Source organism: Aotus nancymaae, unplaced genomic scaffold (assembly GCF_030222135.1).
Source record: "Aotus nancymaae isolate 86718 unplaced genomic scaffold, 86718_ANA_hifiasm-v0.15.2.pri h1tg000021l, whole genome shotgun sequence".
NCBI classification, from domain to species: Eukaryota; Metazoa; Chordata; class Mammalia; order Primates; family Aotidae; genus Aotus; species Aotus nancymaae.
In genome coordinates this window covers 221,148-227,296 of record NW_026988433.1, presented here as the reverse complement: position 1 = coordinate 227,296, position 6,149 = coordinate 221,148, and the positions used below count along the sequence as shown (strand labels likewise).

Below are 6,149 nucleotides of genomic sequence, written 5' to 3'. Positions count from 1 at the left end.
TGCTTGAGCCCAGGAGTTTGAGACAAGCTTGGGAAACACAGTGAGACCCCGTTTCTATTTTAAAAAGAAAATGCAGCAGAGACGAAGCTATGTAACTTCCAAAGCTAGGTCATGAAAGGACCGGGAACCCCGACCCCAGACTGCCAGGAGGCTGCAGCCAGGGCCGCCTGCACACCACAAAGCAGGTGGGAGCACTGCCCCCCCCAGGCGCAGGACCTGGGCATCTCAGGTCCCTGGTGAGGCCCCACCTTCAGGCCAGGGAGGGCCTGAGGCTGGGGGCCAGGCTGCCAGTCCCATGAACCGGGAGTGGGAACTTATGGTTCCTTTTCCTGGCTGCCCATGGCCGTCCATGAACCAATTGGCAAGCACTTCCTTCCCTCTGAGACCCATAAAAGCCCCAGGCTCAGCCAGAGGTGAACAGATGGTGGGACCACCTGCCTGCAGAGAGGAGCCACTCACTCTAGGGCCTCCTCTCTGCTGAGAGCTGAACACTCACCAGGACAACCAGCTGCAGAGAGGAGCTGCCGTCTGTGCTGGGAGGTGAACGCTGGAGGGGCACCCTGGCTGTAGATAGGAGACGTGATGTGGGTCTCCTCTGAGCCGTTCTGTCACTCAGTGAAGCTCCTCCTCATCTTGCTCCCCCTTCACTTGTCTGCGTACCTCCTTCGTAGGACAAGAACTCAAGGCCTGCCGAATGGCAAGGCTGAAAGAGCTGTAACACAAACAGGACTGAAACATGCCCCTTGCTCGCCACGTTGTGGGCAAAGAGAAAGAAGAGCTTCAGTCCTTTAAGGAGCCCAGACCTGGGAGATCCCTGAGCCATGGCTGTGACTTCCTCTTTGGGGCCCTGTGGTTCCTGGCGTCTCCAAGCTTCTGGGCACGACCGCATTCTCTAGTGCCAGCCACGGAAGCGCTTGTGGTGTGCCTAGTCCAGCCGCAGCCTCACAGAGAGCTGGCACCCATGCCAGCACCTGAAGCTGCCTGCCCCACAGCAGCAGCCAGCATGTCTGGCTGCACAGTGGCTGACTGCCATCCTTGCTCACATACCCCTTGCTGCTCCACACCTGACTCACAGTCTCCCTTGGAGGTGTGGGATCTGGGTTGGTGGTGTGAGCTGAGCACAGCATAGCAGGCCAAGTGGGCAGAATGAGCCCATCGGGCACGAGCAAAACTCAGGCAAAGGTGCCGCCAGCCACAGAGTTTTCTGACCAGAAAAGTGACACCCCAAAGATCCCATAACATCTTTTTGTTTTGTTTTGTTTTTTCTTTCTTTTTTTTCTTTTTTTAAGATGGAGTTTCACTCTTGTCACCCAGGCTGGAGTGCAGTGACACAATCGGCTTACTGCAACCTCTGCCTCTCAGGTTCAAGGAATTCTCCTGCCTCAGCCTCCCAGATAGTTGGAATTACAAGTGTCCACCACCATACCCAGCTAATTTTTAGCAGAGATGGGGTTTGACCATGTTGTTCAGGCTGATCTCGAACTCCTGACCTGAGGTGATCCACCTGCCTTGGCCTCACAAAGTGCTGGGATTACAGGCGTGAGCCAGCATCATCTTATGAGAGCACTAAACGTATTGGATCAGGCCCCTCAATCTCAGGACCTAGTTCATTAATTATTTTGAGACAGGGTCTTGCTCTGTTGCTCAAGCTAGAGTGTAGTGGCATGATCATAGTTCACAACAGTCTCAAACGTCGAGGCTCAGGTGATCCTCCTCCTCAGCCTCCTGAGAAGTTGGGAGTACAGGCATGTGCCACCATGGCTGGCTAGTTAAAAGAATTTTTTTTTGAGATGGAGTCTCACTCTGTCACCAAGTTGGAATACAGTGGCGTGATCTCGCTCACTGCAACCTCTGCCTCCTGGGTTCAAGTAATTCTCCTGCATCATCCTCCCTAGTAGCTGGGACTACAGGCACCTGCTACCACGCCTGGCTAATTTTGTATTTTTAGTAGAGACGGGGTTTCACCATGTTGGCCAGGATGGTCTCGATCTCTTGACCTCATAATTCGCCTGCCGAGGCCTCCCAAAGTGCTGGGATTACAGGCATCAGCCACTGTGTCTGGCCAAGAACTTTTTTTAGAGATGGGGTCTTGCTATGTTGCCCAGTCTGGTCTTGAACTCCTGGGCTCAAGCAATCCTCCTCCCTCAGCCTGCCCAAGTGCTGAGATTACAGGCATGAGCCACCACTCCTGGCCTCTCATGACTTCATTTAGCCTTCATTATTTTATTTTTTGTTTTGTTTTGTTTGTGTGTTTGTATGTGTTTTAATGCCTTAATTATTTTCTTAGACATTCCACTTCCCAATACAGCAACACGGGGGGTTAGTGCTTCAATATATGACTTAAGGGGCACATTCAGTCCATGAAACCACCAACATCCAATAAGAAAACATACTGTCAGCCGGCGCGGGGGCTCACGCCTGTAATCCCAGCACTTTGGGAGGCCGAGGCAGGCGGATCACCTGTGGTCAGGGGTTCAAGACAAGCCTGGCCAACATGGTGAAACCCCATCTCTACAAAATACAAACAAATTTCGCTAAGCATGGTGGCGTGCGCCTGTAATCTCAGCTACTTGGTGGAAGAATCACTTGAACCTGGGTAGTGGAGGTATCAGTGAGCTGAGGTTGTGCCACTGTGCTCCAGTCTGGGCAACAGAGCGAGATTCATCTCAAAAAAAAAAAAAAAAGAAAAGAAAAAGAAATCATACTATTAAAAACCCTCATATTCATTATAGCAGTAGAAATGATAAGCTAGTTAGAAATACATCTCATAAAGTGTTAAATTTAAAATGAGAACTATCTGGAAATAAATTTCCCAAAACCACATATAAACTGAGAATTTATGAATACAGTAATTTTTTAAAATTTGCAAAAGATAAACTAAAAAACGGAAAGATATATTTGTTACTGACCAATAGACGTACTTCATGACATGCATGAAAGCCAACATTATGGTTTCTTTTTTTGAGGGAAAAAAAAGCTTTATTCTAAGTCAACTGGCAAAGAGACAGGAGGCAATGCTCAAATCTGTCTCTCTGATTAGAGGTGGGTCAAGTTTCTATGGCGTTTCTACCTAGGCTCGGATGATGCCAATGCAGCTGGCTTGCCAGGCTAGTGATGGTAGCAATTAGAATTTAAAGCTGTTGCACGGCACACGCCAAGGCAATTTTGGCTCTGTGTTTACCTGCAGCAAGTTAAGACATGGTTAATTTGTTTGAGCTGGTTCCACAGTTCCAGGAACCCCACCCCACTTTCTGTGCCTTCCTCAATCTTGAGGGAAATGTGGTGATGACCATTCTAGCTACTTCATACTTTCAAGGCGTGCAGGTGTGAGTAGAAAAAGAATGCATGTGTGGGGCTAATGACATACGAGACAGCTCTGCTCCATCTGTACCTTGACGAGAAGGAAAAGGAATCCCAACATACATAGAAATACAGTTCCTAATTAGACCCTCAAAAATAGATCTTATCCATGATGGCATTGACAGAGGCCTGGTTGCCATCCTGAGTGAGCTGTTTCCTTCAGCTGCCATCTGCTTCTGGCCTCCCAGTTTCATCAGGCAGAGGCTGGTTTTAGACTCTAAAAGGAATGAAAATATGGATAAATGTCTTTTTCATTTATCTGGAGACCCAAGGGCCCTTTCAGTCTTACTGTTTTTTTCTGAAAAGTAACTGAAGGTCAGTGAGGGGTTCACAAGTGTATTCCTGGGTAGAGAAATTCGTTGTGGGCTTCTACAGTCATTTGGGTTTGGATGACTTGGCCCCACTGCTTCCTTTTGTCCGTAGTAAGTGTAACCTGTGTAGTGATTCTAAATGGGTTGAGAAGAGTTTTAAATATTATCAGATATTACTTTTTTTTGGAGATGGGGTCTTGCTCTGTCACCCAGGCTGAAGTGCAGTAGGCAGGTACAATCTTTATTGGTGAATGGTGAACCCAGGGCTTAACTCCTTTTAACTTTATGAATGAATGGGTTACCAGGAGAACTTCATAAAGATCCATTTCATTTGGGCTGTAATTGGTCCTCAGGGTTGTGATTTTTCTATATTTGAAGGGGTACTTGGTCTCCTGGGCTAAGGCATTGTAAAAGAACATCTATAGGAACAAAGTTGCTCCCAGAGACTCTATTTATATGTAGCTAAATAATATATACATGCCTGGCGCGGTGGCTCACGCCTGTAATCCCAGCACTTTGGGAGGCCGAGGCGGCTGGATCACGAGGTCAAGAGATCGAGACCATCCTGGTCAACATGGTGAAACCCCGTCTCTACTAAAAATACAAAAAATTAGCTGGACACGGTGGCGCATGCCTGTAATCCCAGCTACTCAGGAGGCTGAGGCAGGAGAATTGCCTGAACCCAGGAGGTGGAGGTTGCGGTGAGCTGAGATCGCGCCATTGCACTCCAGCCTGGGTAACAAGAGCGAAACTCCATCTCAAAAAAAAAAAAAAAATCAATAAAAATGAAAATAATAATAATAATATATACATTATATAAAAATACATATTATCTATAAATATTCTACATATATATCACTCGCACACATGCTCACACTTTTTCTTTGCCATAATGAACTGTGCAGCCCCTGCGGAGATCTACGGGAACATGCGTTTTCTCATAACTCACAACCCCACCAATGCTACTCCAAGTTCACAGAGGAACGTGAGGAGTATGGACTGACACTTGGTTTGAGTGTGTGATGCTACATTTGGTAGAATTCCAGCTGAAAAAGAAGGAATCCACATTTTACATCGGCCATTTAACAGGCGAGCTCACCACCTAATCAGATAGCAGACGATTGGCTAGACCTGTTCCACACCGATTTTCGTGAAAAGCCAGGTTGCTGTGTTGCAGCGCATTGTGTTGTGGGCTTGGGAAGGGCGCCTGTGCTGGTTGCACTTGCTTCGACTGAAGATGGAATCGCGTATGAAGATACCGTCTGGTTTATAAGACGAAAAAGAAGGGCCGCATTCTATTCTAAACAGCTGCTTTACTTGGAGAAACACCGACCTAAGATGCGATTACACTTCAGAGATACCGATGGGCATTGCTGTGTACAGTAGAAACGTAAATGAAGGCTGGCTCGACTGTGGCATTTTAGAGGAACTGTTAGTACCAGTAAACGTGAATCTGCAGTCTCGGCTGTGTCATCCAAGTAGTGATGGGCTCAGTACTCTTCAGCCACTCTCCCAAGGGCTGGAAAAATGCAAACAAAAAAAGAATTCCCTTTATAAAATCAATAAAATGTTAAGAAAAGAAAAAAAATTAAAATTGTATCGATTCAAGGTGACAACATGAAGTTGTGATATATATATATGTATATATATAAATTGTTAAGTGATTGACACAATCAAGCGAGTTAATGTACCCATCATCTCACATAGTTACCTTTCGGGTATGTGTGATGAGAATATTTCATCATATTTTACAGCCTCACTCTCAGTAAATTTCAAGTATATGACACACTATTAACTACGGTCACCATGCTGTCCATTAGGTCTCCAGAACTTATTCATCTTATAACTGCAAGTTTGTTCTCTTTTTAAAACATCTGACCAACGTCACCTCATTTCCCACCCTTGCCACCTGACCCCTGGTAACCACTCTTCCACTGTTTCTATCAGTTCAATTTTTTAAGATTCCACATCTGCCGGGCGCGGTGGCTCACGCCTGTAATCCCAGCACTTTGGGAGGCCAAGGCGGGCGGATTGCTCAGGAGTTCGAGACCAGCCTGGGCAACATGGTGAAACCCCGTCTCTACTAAAATACAGAAAGTTAGTCGGGCTAGCGGCGGGCGCCCGTAGTCCCAGCTGCTTGGGAGGCTGAGGCAGGAGAATGGCTTGAACCCGGGAGGCAGAGGTTGCAGTGAGCCGAGACCGCGCCACTGCACTCCAGCCTGGGCGACAGAGCGTCACTCCGTCTCCAAAAAAAAAAAAATAAATTAAAAAAACGTATTGGTGGATTCGATTTCCCTTTATGTTTCTCAGAAAATCGTGTGAGCCCGTTTGGTGTCACTGCGTCTCCGGGCGACAGGCGCTTCCGGACGCGGGGCACCCTGGGAAATTGAGTTCCGTGGACTCCGTCCTTGGCGCATGCGCATATACACTCTTGGCAGAGCTTGCAGGTTGCGCTTTCTTTCTCTTTGTCCTTAGCTG

The 6,149-nt window shown here is 47.3% G+C and overlaps 1 pseudogene; it reads left to right on the top strand.

The window, feature by feature from the left end:
• The first annotated feature begins 4,446 nt into the window (after positions 1-4,446).
• LOC105732881 (protein tyrosine phosphatase type IVA 2-like) lies at positions 4,447-5,098 on the top strand (annotated as a pseudogene).
• The last annotated feature ends 1,051 nt before the right edge of the window (positions 5,099-6,149 follow it).